Genomic DNA, 13,256 nt, shown 5'->3' on the forward strand with positions numbered 1-13,256 from the left:
GAACAGACACCGGATCAGGAAGAGAAACAGACACCGGCTCAGGAGCAGGCACCGGCTCAGGAGCAGGCACAGACACCGGCTCAGCGGAGGCCATCTTGTCCGAAGACACTGGCTCGGCGGCGACCATCTTGTCCTGAGACACTGACTCGGCGGAGACCATCTTGCCCGGAGACACTGGTTCGGCGGCGACCATCTTGTCCGGAGACACTGGCTCGGCGGCGACCATCTTGTCCGGACACTCTGGGCTGGACGGGACCAGCATCTTGTGAAACTCTGGGCTGGACAGAACCAGCATCTTGTGAAACTCTGGGCTGGACGGGACCAGCATCTTGTGAAACTCTGGGCTGGACGGGACCAGCATCTTGTGAAACTCTGGGCTGGACGGGACCAGCATCTTGTGAAACTCTGGGCTGGACGGGACCAGCGGCGAAGAGGGCTTTGGCTCTGGCTCAGCGGGCATGACGTTCACAGGCTCCTGCTTGGCTGGACTGGCATGAAGTGCAGGCTCGGCTGGACTGGCGTGAAGTGCAGGCTCTAGTTGGGCAGACGTTACGCAAACCGTCTCTGGGTCGGCAGACATGACTTGAACAGTCTCTGGATCGGCAGACGTGACGTGACCAGTCTCTGGGATAGCAGACGTGACTTGAACAGTTTCTGGATCGGCAGATGTGACGTGAATAGTCTCTGGCTGGGCAGACGTGACATAAACAGTCTCTGGGTCCGTAACAGGGCAGGACAAGGATTCATAAACCGTTATCACTGACACCTCCGAAGGTTCTGCAGCAGACGCCGCCACCTCTGGTGGTTCTACAGTGTCAGGTCAGTTTACCGTTTTCAGTGTCAGGTTTACTAACAGGACAGGTACAGTGCTCCTCTATGGTTCCTTTGACTGTGAAGTGACAGGCTGAGAGAACATTGCTGGGCGTTACCACCATACACAAGGCTGAAGCGAGTACCGCCGCTTCGAGAGGTTCTGCAGCATCTGCCGCCACCTCTGGAGAAACTGCAGCGGGTGCCATCGCCTGGGGCAGTTCCGAGGTGGTGTATGCAGCCCAAACGCAACATAAAGCGATCCCCATCATGGGAAGTGCTTCTGATAGAGTCATTAGTGCAGGAACAGGAGGATTAAAGTGAGCAGGTTTGGGGATACCAGCTGCGCGCGCAGACACCAGCGGTGCATCCTTCACACTGGAAGCCAGACTGGGAAATCGGAGCATTGACCTTGAATATCTGGGTGTGGAAGAGAGGACGTGAGAGGACTCCGGCTGGTCAGCGGTGACATGATGAGACTTGTAAAGACTAACCGTGACTTGATTTAACTCGTGACGATCCACTGGGTCTTGGCTTGACTCGTGACGATCAACAGGGACGTGACGGAGCTCTGGACGATCTGCTGAGACGTGACGGGGCTCTGGACGATCTGCTGAGACGTGACGGGGCTCTGGACGATCTGCTGAGACGTGACGGGGCTCTGGACGATCTGTTGAGATGTGACGGGGCTCTGGAAGATCTGCTGAGAAGTGACAAGACTCTGGTGCGGCTGCCATTATAGGCACGGAAGTAATGGTGCATTCCTCCGCGCCCCCCACGGTGAACGCTGAACCAACAGTCAACAAGGCATAGTCCATAAACTGACTGAGCGATGAACGGGGACCCTCACGGATTAAACGTGATCCAAGCGGCTGATTAATGCCCTCACAAAAGAAATCTATGAGCACACAGTCCGGCATATCAGAACAGTAGGCGAGATCTAAATACTCTTGGATATAATCCTCAAGTGATTGAGAGCCCTGCTTAAGGGTTAATAACATTAGTGCATTGTCCAAACCTGGCCGATATTCACAGGGAAAGCCGCTGGACCCTTGTAGTGGCAAAGTATTCTGTAATAATGCAGCGGACGAGGAGGGATCCATTTGCAGCTTTTATTAGAGTGGTCAGACAGGCAGGGTTAAACAACAGCAGACAGAACAACGGAGAGAACACAGAGCAGATCGGGGTCACAGGCAGAAGTCAGGGCAGGCAGCAAAAGGCAAAGTCCAATTAACAATCCGGTTAAGGCAGGCAGAGAACAATCAGGAGTCAAGATACACAGTCCAAGGTCAGTAAATGAGAACAGCAAACACAGGAATAAACGCTATAATTCAATGTTAGGCTGCATAGATTAGGTCAGCCGGAACCGGGAACACTTCCCATAAATCCTGATGTACTCGTTACATCATGAGAAGAATGGCATCTACGCTAATTTTAGTGTCTGTGTTTATCTCGAGGTTTTCCCGCAGCCTCCCGGATCCAGGCCGTATCCAGATCTGATGAAGGACCTTCACCTGGACCCGATGACAACGCAGTGCTGAAGTGCCAACTAGTCTCTCCCTATGGAGGATCCCTTTACCACTCTACAGATAAGGCGTTGTCGGGAAATTTCATTTCGCGTTCCTACCCGATGTGACAAAATAAAATAAAATTCTCTATCAAAATTTATAAGGAAAGCCCAGTACTTTGTTTAGGCTTGGTCTGTAGGGAATTCCAAACCTGCGCACATATATTCAAACGCACATAACTATAGAACCAATTCTAAATACGCATGTGAACGCCATCAGCGTTTCTCACAGGTTCGCGTTTAAAGTCTGTGTAGAGAGAATGGTGTCGTCTTAGCGGCCCCTAATTTAATAACAAATGATCGTTGCGACGGAAGCAAATCAATCAAAAATAACTTTAGCTTGAAAATAACTTTATTAAAGAACCGCTATAAAGCCAAAACAAACTCTGTTACCTTAAATGATATGCTTGTCTCTGTAAAGCTGCTTTGAAACAATCTACATTGTTAAAAGCGCTATATAAATGAAGATGACTTGACTTGACGTGTCCTGAAAGGATTCAAAACTGATGCAGAGTTAGCTACATTTCTGCTTTACAAGTAAGTATCCCTGCTTGATTTGTTTTATTTTATAATAACTAACGTTACACAACTAAGATAATGCTTACTAGCCTGCGTGTTCATGGCAGGTTTAGTTGTGGGGGGTAGGGAAGGGCTGTTAGTGCAGCAGAGAGTAATGGGGAGTGACCTGTAAGTTGTGCTTGTTCAAATTTTTAGTCTAATGGCGCTTTTCCAGTACACACTACCAGCTCGCCTCGGCTCGGCTCGATTCGACTTGGCTTTGTTTGGTTTTCCATTGTGTAAAAGTTGTACCTGTACCTGCTTCCAGGTACTTTTTTTCGTACCACCTCCGGCGAGGTTCTAAGCAAGCTGAGGCAATACTAAAATGTGACGTGCAAACACGCCAGACTTCTGATTGGTCAGAGAGAATTGTCACTTTTCACTGTGTCATCATTGCATGCGGCAGATGGAGTATCCTGAATAAAAACAGCAAAAATTAAAAATAAACAGCATACACTCGATTTCCTCCATTGTCCTGTGTGTGTGGGTAGCTGGTGTGTGTCGCGCAGAAGATTAGTCACAGCATTTTCCTGTGGCGTCGCTATGACGAACAGGTACTATTGTGAAGGTACTATCTGCAATGGCAAACGGAGCGAAAAGCGAGCCGAGCCGAGACGAGGCGAGTCAAGTTGAGCTGAGCTGGTACTGGTAATGGAAAAGCGACATAAGTCAATGTTTTCTGAAAACTGGTTACTGCTGGTTTAAGTGGTAATACTGTGTTAATATTATAATGGCCTCAGGACAGCCAATGTCAAAACTAACAATATGACAGTTTAATGTTATGTTGTTAACCCATAAAGCTAAATAGTTTAAGTTTGATGGTTAATCTGCGATGTCATGTATGTTTTACACATTTATGACAGATAATGATGTATTGTTTGTCAAGTTGTCAAGGGTGCCCGCGGTTATGTAGATATAAATGACTCATTCTAAGGTAATAAAAACATAACGGTTCATTAAGTAAGGTCTTTATACACCACTGAAAACATAGTTATGGATCTTATATTGCATTTCTGTCAATAAATCCTCAGAAATATTACACATTGCACCTTTAACCAACGTACAGTTAGAAAACAGAATAAAACTTGAGCGTTTGAGCAACCCAACACACATCTCCAACCCATATTGCTCTGTGATGTGTCAACGGTCGCTTTGGCCAGGTGGTATTTATAGCATAGGGGGCGGGACGCTTTAGATTCTAGAGAGAATTTGATTGGACAGAAGATGTAATGAGAAGCTGAAGTCCGCGGTGATGTCATAAAAATCTGTGATCCATTTTAGCGGAAGTGAGAGACTGTAAGTTTTGAATGCTTTTATCTCCTAAATGCAAATTGTGTCATTGTTTTGAAACACACCAGCTTATTCATAACTTTAAGGCTAACATATTCATACTAAAAGCAAAAAAAAAACTTACATTTTGATTTCAGGGAGCCTTTAATAGATTCATTTTAATACAGTGGTCAGCATTTGAAGTGGATCAAAAAAGTTCATCAAAATTATCCTAAGACAAGAACAGGTATTGTTCAAAATTTGTGTCTAACTTTGATAAAAGGTTTTGATCCACTTATCCAATGTTGACTACTGTAACAAGAAATGGGATACTGTAAAGTATCCTAAAAAGTTACTCCCATTTAATGAGAATGATTAGCTGAAGTGTAGTAAAAATCCAGATTCTGGAAGTTGAATTCTTCATGTATTTTACTACACTTCAGCTTGTGATTCTTATTAAGAGGGGCTAATTTTTTTTAGGATTCTTTACCTGACCTAAGTCTCTGGAAAATGTTGGCGCTGGAGACTAAAGGGTTCTTCATGGTTTCTAACTTAATTCTTTATCTTATTATTTTTACATGTGTCTTTTGTTCTCCACCTGTTTTTGTATGATCTTGCTGACCCAATGAGCATTTCAATGGTCTTGTTTTAACTGCAATTCCTAGCATTGCATTCTTCTCATGGGCATTTCTTAATTTATGACTTTTTAGTCTGAGTTAAATGTCTTTTTTGCCTTATTTTATCTGTAAAAGAAAACTTACCTAATAATTCTGCACAGACTGTATGGTAACGTGGTGGTTTGGCACTGCAGGACGATCAGCTGTTGTTCTTGTCTTCCTGTAGGGGTCTTTAGGTGTCTTAAATTACAGATGATGGCTTTCCTATTGAAGACAAGAAAGTAGAAAGACAATTATTTAACTTAATCTTGTTAATGCACAATATAAAATATAAGGCTATTATTGTGTAATACATTAGTAAATGTTGGGATTTATATTAGCCTAGCTTAATTAGTGATGCAAAAACGTTTGCCGTTTACATACCTTTTGTAAACTAACGTTACTGAAGTTAGCTGTTGTACACCATTCAAGTATAGTATAACGTTCAATTCTATAATGTGTTACTCGCTGTAGATGTCAACTGAGTAGACAACCAACCAACGTTAACTCCTAACTTAATTACAGCCGACAGAACATTTAGAAAAAAGGAAAAAAACGGAAATAAAGACTTGGCTCTTTTTCACGTGTCAAAATGGTAGGTGCATATGTAAACAATGACGAATCCACAGTGCTAGCTAAAATTATGCTGCATCATGCTTAAACAGTAAATGTAAAGAAATACAAATAATAAAAAAAATGAAAAAGAGCATTTTACTTGCCAGTATGGAAATGGGTGCTGTATATTGCTAGTTGCTTAGTATCCATTCCATATTTCTTGCTTCACTGCTGCAATCCAGGTGCGTGTTTCGGAAACCTAAATGATTTGATTTCCGAGAACAAGTTAGTTTCGGGCATGACAGAACATCCAACTTCTGAACATCATGTTCCTTATTTTAATTGTGATATGTTTAATTCACATGAAATTATTGTATAATTGCCGTAAATAAAGAGCCCCCCTCTATTGTTTTCAATGTGCGTGCTGACTAACCGGAAAAGGGCCAAACATGTCACGTCACCTTCTATCTACAAATAGCTGTTGAAATGCTCTATGACAGTTAATATATATTATTGTGAAATATTTAACTTTATGTATTTAACCCTTGCGTTGTGTTCAAAACTGTAAAATAGTTGTACTGTTTGCGGTCAACAATGTGTAGTCTATAAAAAATAGCGCATATATCAATCACAATTTTATAATATAGCTGCGAGCAGCGATTGCGGGCCCAAGCCGGTGGCACCGCCACCCTGGTGCCTTTAGTTACACTAAGTTACACTAAGTTACACTAAAGGCACCGGGGTGGCGGTGTCACCGGCTTGGGCCCTCCATCGCTGCTCGCAGCTATATTTATATATATATATATATATATATATATATATATATATATATATATATATAATAAAGACGGGAAATTTTACTTGTCTTACCTTATTCTGATTTTATGATACACTCAAAATATTCCACAACAAATCCTTTAAATTTAATGTAAAAATAAAAACGAAAGTAAGTGTTGGGCTCACGTAACCCTTTCATTAGAATCAAAACGTTTCAACAGTTGCGATGTATTTGGATGCTAAACTATTCTTTATTATAGGCTTTGTACTTCACTCGTGTTCCAATATCGACGGAAAAAATCATCCTCTTCACACGCGCAAAAATGTGCTTGGAAAAATCACAGTGGAGCAGTGCTTACTGTGAATGTACAAATTGTACTACTGACTATTTAAACAGAGCAGTGCGTATATTACTATTTTATTATATTTTATTAAGGCTATTATGAACAGGCTGCGATGTCAAGTTTGCAATGCTGGAATGTGTGTGTGATTTAACAGTAGACACATAAAAAACATAATTGGCACATAATTTTGTTCATACAGGACATCATTCAAACTGCAAAGTGTTTACTTATATTTATATACACTCGCAATAAAACACAACATTGTGCTTTTGTAAAATAAATTCAAGCAATCCACCCCCCGAAATGGCGTTCATTTTAAAATTAAACTAAAAGCTCTTGGCTAAACAGGCATTCATAACTGTGAGCGCCCACGGCGAGGAACGAGCAGAACAGAGCGAACGTTTTTTAGTTAATTCCTACTTCCATAGGAATTCATTGAAAATGCTCGCTCTACTCAGCACCATTATTAAAGTCTGTGCAGACATCTGTATTTTACTTTAAGTTAGCGATTTAAAAGCCCCCAGCGGTGTCACACGTCGATTAACCGACATCCCTAATATATTTATATATATACAATAGGCCTAACAGTTACCTGAAAGAGAATTTGGCTTGCCCGACCAGAGTAGCCTGATTTGAACGTCAATGACAAAAAATAACTTGGGAATCACTAAAACGAGAGATTATTCTAATTTTATTACATTCATTTTAAGTTGCAATCAACAGTTGATAATAAATGTATTACTGATCAATGGTAACAAGGTTGCGCTGCTGAGGCTCGTGCAGCTTCTCCAGGAGAAACGTAAACAAATGAGCGCAGCACACAAAAAAGAAACCCAGTTAACAACATACTGACTATAAAAATTACAAATATGGAGTTTTTATATATTTTATAACCTATGATAGAGTTAAGCAACCTCACTTGACGAGTAGGCTACTGTTTCCTGAATACAATCACGATTGAAACTGTAACATTGATTTTATACAACAGGTTAATAAACAGTTATAATTAAGTCACTTACATTTTAGATGCAATATTGACTGTTTTTGTTCTGTTTCAGTAGCAAAAATAGTTAAACAAAGATCACAGCAGAACCGTCGCGCATCTCACGGCAACTTGTTTTCTCATTACTGAATGATTCAGCATTTTGAACGAATCGGTTGACTCAAAGATTCAATGATCAATCCATAAACATCTGTCTCAATCATGAATGACTCAGTCGTTCGAACGAATCGTTTGAACGAATGAATCAATGACTCGCTCATTAAGACGGTCGCCTGGCGACACCTAATGGCGGTTTAGTGTTATGTTTAAAAGTATCATTCTTTCCAACGTGTGTGCACCATTATCAATGTCCGTGCGGACGTCCGAATTTTACTTTCACTTTTATATTAGCGATTTAAAAGCACCCGCTCGTGTCACACGTCGATTAACCGATGGGAAAATATCCCACTAAAGGCACCGCGGTAACAAAAATATATATATATATCAGACAAGTAATATTCTCTGTCTTGTCACAAAAAAAAAAAAAAAAATATATATATATATATATGTATGTAATGAAGATGAAATTGAAATATGGTGAAATATGTTCACAATCCCCTATGATGTCTTTATGTCCTATGTATGTATTCTGAGTGGCAGTTTCTAGATGATGAGGTTATGATCCGTGATAGCATTGGAAATAATTAGCCAAAATGTAGGCCTACAAGTATGAGCCCTTTATCGTGTTAAAGTGATATAAAGCCATAGAATAGCTTTAATATTTTTTTGTGACTGGGTATGTTTAGGCATAAAACAATATTAAAAAATATATATAAAAAAATCTAACTTATTTAAAAAACACTGTGAGAGAGAGAGAGAGAAAATTCTCCAAAAAACCCACTTCAAACCAAAATATCTGACTTCCTGTTGCTCGGAGCTAATTACTGTAAATTAGAAAATTGTCCGGCTCGATGAGACCAATATGCGTACTGATTTTTGTGACTGTACATAAAATTAACCCCCCCACTTTTGTCAAAAGCATTTTGAAAGTGACACACTTCCTGCTGCCAGTTGGTGGCGCTATAACTTTGACTCACAATAGTTACATCCATCTGATCGGCCTCTTACAACGAACACACTGCTGAAGTTTCATCAAGATCAGATAATGTATGCAGAAGTTATAACACACTTCCTGTTTGCATTATTCGCCATAAATTCGTTTCCTCGCCACGGCCAAACCGTTCGAGATATCAAAAATCCGTCCACAATTTAGCATCCTCAATGTCTTGACTTCATGCTGACCGAGTTTTGTGGGGATTGGACGAATTCTCTAGGAGGAGTATTTCACATTCCACAGCAAGCGTTTTCCAAACAACCCATAATAGCCGACTTCCTGTTGGGCTGGCACAAAACTTAGAGCACGAAAGTTGTTCGGCCCGATGAGATCTATATGTGTGCTGAGTTTCATATTAATTCATGCAAGCTAGTTTGATCTATGGACCAAGTTTTTGGACCCCATTCCAGGGGGCGCTGTTGAGCCCCCCTGCCACGCCCGGGTACCAGCTTCAGCCAGGCCCTGATGGCCGCAGGTTCTGACCTGTGTGCAAAGTTTCATGAGTTTTCGAGCACGTTAAGGGCCCCAAAAGCCCCTGAAACCTTGAAAAATAATTATAAAAGCAGTCTCTCCTAACAGACAAATCCCCCACACCCCACACACACACAGAGACAGAGAGAGAGAGAGAAAATTCTAAAAAAAATCACAGTCAAACCAAAATATCTCACTTCCTGTTTGTCAGAGCTTATGACTATAAATTAGAAAGTTGTCCGGCTTGATGAGAACAATATACATAAAGAATTTTGTGACTCCACTTAAAACTAAGCACCCATTTTTGACTAAAGGTGGCGCTACTGAGCCCCTCACCACGCCCGTTTCTAAAACTTTGCACATGTCTACTGGCTAATAAGTGTGATGTGTCTGTCGAGTTTCATCCAATTTCAAGCATACTAAGAGACTCAAAAGCATCCGAAAAGAATATTAAAGTTTGATGCGTTGCCACGGCAACAGTATCTAAGATATCAATAATCCTTTCACAGATCTACATCTGCCGTGTGTTTACATTATACACATAAAGTTTGAAGCAAATCGGGTAAAAATAAGAGGGTGATTTCAAAGCATTTTGAAAGTGACACACTTCCTGCTGCCAGTTGGTGGCGCTATAACTTTGACTCACAATAGTCACATCCATGTGATCGGCCTCTGACAATGAACACACTGTGGAAGTTTCAGCAAGATCAGTTAATGTATGCTGAAGTTATAATACACTTCCTGTGTCCCTTATTCGCCATAAATTCATTTCCTCGCCACAACCAAACCATTTGAGATATCAAAAATCCGTCCGCAATTTAGCATCCTCAATGTCTTGACTTCATGCACACCAAGTTTGGAGGCGATTGGATCAATTCTGTAGGAGGAGTAGATCACATTCCACAGCATGCGTTATCAAACAACCCATAATAGCCAACTTCCTGTTGGGCTGGATCAATTCTGTAGGAGGAGTAGATCACATTCCACAGCATGCGTTATCAAACAACCCATAATAGCCAACTTCCTGTTGGGCTGGCGTAAAAAGTAAAAGTACGAAAGTTGTTCGGCCCGATGAGATCTATATATGTACCGAGTTTCATATTACTACATGCAAGCGTTTCTGATTTATGGACCATGTTTTCGGACCCCGTATGTATGATAGTCAATGGCGCGAGACAACAAATATTTTGATCTCGTTTGAATTGTGCCCTGAATTACACATATGATGTTTGTCAATTTAAAAGATGCATTTTAAAGTCAAGAAAGTCGCAGTCTGATGTAAAACTGTTGAGGTATAAGACTGTGAAAATACGTAATTACAGAGACTACAAACCCAAGAGGCGCACATGTGACGTCATACCTTTTCTCTCAATGAATGAAGCTAACTTTACTGAAGCTAACATCTGTCATTTTCTCTATAGTCTTACGTTATAATCGTAACGTTACGCCGTCATGCCTGAGTGTTTTGTACCGGACTGCACACATACGTACATAGTGCGAGACGAGAGATGTAGTTCATTGAGCGATTTTCACATAAAACGTACTCGGTTACCTAACGTAACCTCGGTTCTCTCTAGAAGAGGGAACGAGTATTGCGTAAGTTGCTTACGCTACGGGTAAAGTTGTCTTTTCTCGAGATCTGAAGCCAAAAATTATCCTTAATTTTGTATTTATTGTCAACGCAGTGCGGCAGACAGCAGACCATGGCAGGCTGTATGAGCGTGCTCATTGGCTGTCCTGCGGCAACTGCAGCAGCCTACCAGTGAGCCCTGCGTGACGTCACGCCCAATGAGGGCGCTTCGCGCCCTCCACGCGCCTGGCCCGCCAGAATGGGTGTGGCTAGCGTGTATAAAAGAGGGGCTCACAGGCTGGAATTCTGGTTTTCATAGACTGAAGCGAATAAGCTCGTGGCGCGACACGGCAGGTTACGCAATACTCGTTCCCTCTTCTAGAGAGAACCGAGGTTACGTTAGGTAACCGAGTACGTTCTCTTACGAGAGGTTCTCTCGTATTGCGTAAGTTGCTTACGCTACGGGAACCCCTTGTCAACGCCGTGCGCGCCGAGCATCAATGCATGATTCCCAGGGAACCCGGGGAAAATAACATGCGAGAACAGGCGGCCAGCAACGCGGGCCAGCACATGTCATAAGCACTTCATAAGGGTACAGAGCGGCACTGCCGGTCTGTGTATAAACCCGAGGTGAGTGCGGCCAGCAACGCGGGCCAGCACAGTACACAAGCACATCACAGGGAAAATATATAGAGCGGCCTCGCCGCTATGGCGCTATGGCGTATGAAAAGCCCTAGCGCCACAAGTGAAGACTAGGCGGCCAGCAACGCGGGCCTGCACTAATACGTCAGCGCATGATGGGGAAAAATACAGAGCGGAACCACCGGTCTGTATAAAGAGACTTTTATCCCTAGTGCAGCTTACCAGAAAAGCTAGTAATACATAGGAGTAGTCTGCGCATAATAGTTGGGCAGAACATACATCCCGCTTAGACTGATAACAGTTTAGCCTGCAAGGCGGGGACTTCCAGATTATAAAATCTCACGAATGTGGAGGGGGAGGCCCAGTCTGCCGCCATACATATGTCGTGAATAGAAATCCCGCTAGACCAAGCCCACGAAGAGGCCACGCCTCTGGTGGAATGGGCTCTGATGCCCATAGGGCACTGCAGGTGTTTGGACGCATATGCAGCTGCGATTGAGTCCACTATCCATCTGGACAGACTCTGTTTCGAGGTGGCGAGACCCTTGGTGCGCCCACCAAACGAAACGAAAAGCTGCTCGGAACGCCAGAAGGCGGCGGAGCGTGTGATGTTCAGTCTCAGCGCCCTGACGGGGCATAGGAGGTTATCACTATCATCACTGTCAGATGCAGGCAGAGCCGACAGGGAGATGATCTGCGCCCTAAAGGGAGTGCCAATCGCTTTTGGGACGTAACCATGTCTCGGTTTGAGGATGACTTTAGAGTCATTAGGTCCGAACTCGAGACACGCGGGGCTGACAGACAGCGCGTGTAAATCCCCCACGCGTTTTACTGATGCCAGAGCTATCAGAAAAACGGTTTTAAGCGAAAGGTGTTTCAAATCCACGGAATCTAATGGTTCAAAAGGAAAAGCTTTCAGGGCCTCCAAGACCAAAGAAAGATCCCAGATAAGAACCGAGGGGGGCCGCGGGGGGTTCATCCTCCTGGCTCCCCTAAGGAAGCGGATAATGAGCTCATTTCTTCCTATTGCATGGCTGCGCGTCGTCTCAGCGAACGCTGCGATAGCCGCAACATATACTTTGAGCGTGGAGGGGGGACCTGCCCTTGTCCAACAGCTCTTGTAGGAAGGAGAGCACCCGCGAGACCCCGCGTGTGCGTGGATCCAGGCTCCTAGTGGCGCACCCTTTAGTGAACACTGACCATTTAGACGCGTAGAGTCTTCTCGTGGAAGGGGCTCTAGACTGCGTGATCGTGTTTATGACCCCTTCTGACAATTCAACGGGTATCCGTTGATTACCCACGCGTGCAGCGACCAGCGCTCTGGGTGGGGATGCCATATCGATCCGCCGGCTTGAGAGAGATCTCTCTTGACCGGGATCGGCCAGGGAGGTGAGTGCGACAGCCTCACTAGCTCTGGGTACCAATTTGGTTCCCCCATCGCGGGGCTATGAGGAGCACTGAGTGGCGTGTTTTCCCTGACCCTCTTTATTACCTGTGGTAACAGAGAGATCGGAGGGAAAGCATACAGCGGGCGGCTGGGCCAGGTTTGGGCCAACGCATTCTCGCTTTTGAGAAAAACCTCGGGCAATGAGCGTTGTCTTTTGACGCACATAGGTCGACTTCGCCCTGCCGAACAGGCGCCACAGCAGCTGGACTGTCTGAGGGTGCAGGGACCATTCTCCCGGGGGAATGTTGTACCTGTACAGTCCGTCTGGACCGACATTCAGGTGGCCAGGCACGTGCGCGGCTCTCAGCGAGCGCAACGAGTGGTGAGCCCACACTAGAAGGCGCTTCGTCAGATTGCAGAGATTTCTGGATCTGACACCGCCCTGTTGGTTCACATAGGACACCACAGACATGTTGTCCGAACGGACTAGTACGTGGGGATCCCGTATATGTGGGAGGAAATGCTTGAGCGCGTTTTCGACCGCTATCATCTCC

General features: G+C 43.8%; 1 long non-coding RNA gene across 1 annotated transcript in view; it reads right to left on the reverse strand.

The window, feature by feature from the left end:
• Positions 1-13,256, reverse strand: part of LOC309497265 — a 42,851-nt gene that overhangs the window by 22,711 nt on the left and 6,884 nt on the right. Inside the window, exons 2-3 of the long non-coding RNA XR_014205462.1 lie at positions 5,580-5,674; positions 4,966-5,085 (exon numbers count right to left, since the gene is read on the reverse strand). This is a non-coding gene — a long non-coding RNA (uncharacterized lncRNA). The remainder of the gene's footprint in view (positions 1-4,965; positions 5,086-5,579; positions 5,675-13,256) is intronic.

Source organism: Leuciscus leuciscus (genome assembly GCF_965113295.1).
Source record: "Leuciscus leuciscus genome assembly, chromosome: 1".
Taxonomy (NCBI): domain Eukaryota; kingdom Metazoa; phylum Chordata; class Actinopteri; order Cypriniformes; family Leuciscidae; genus Leuciscus; species Leuciscus leuciscus.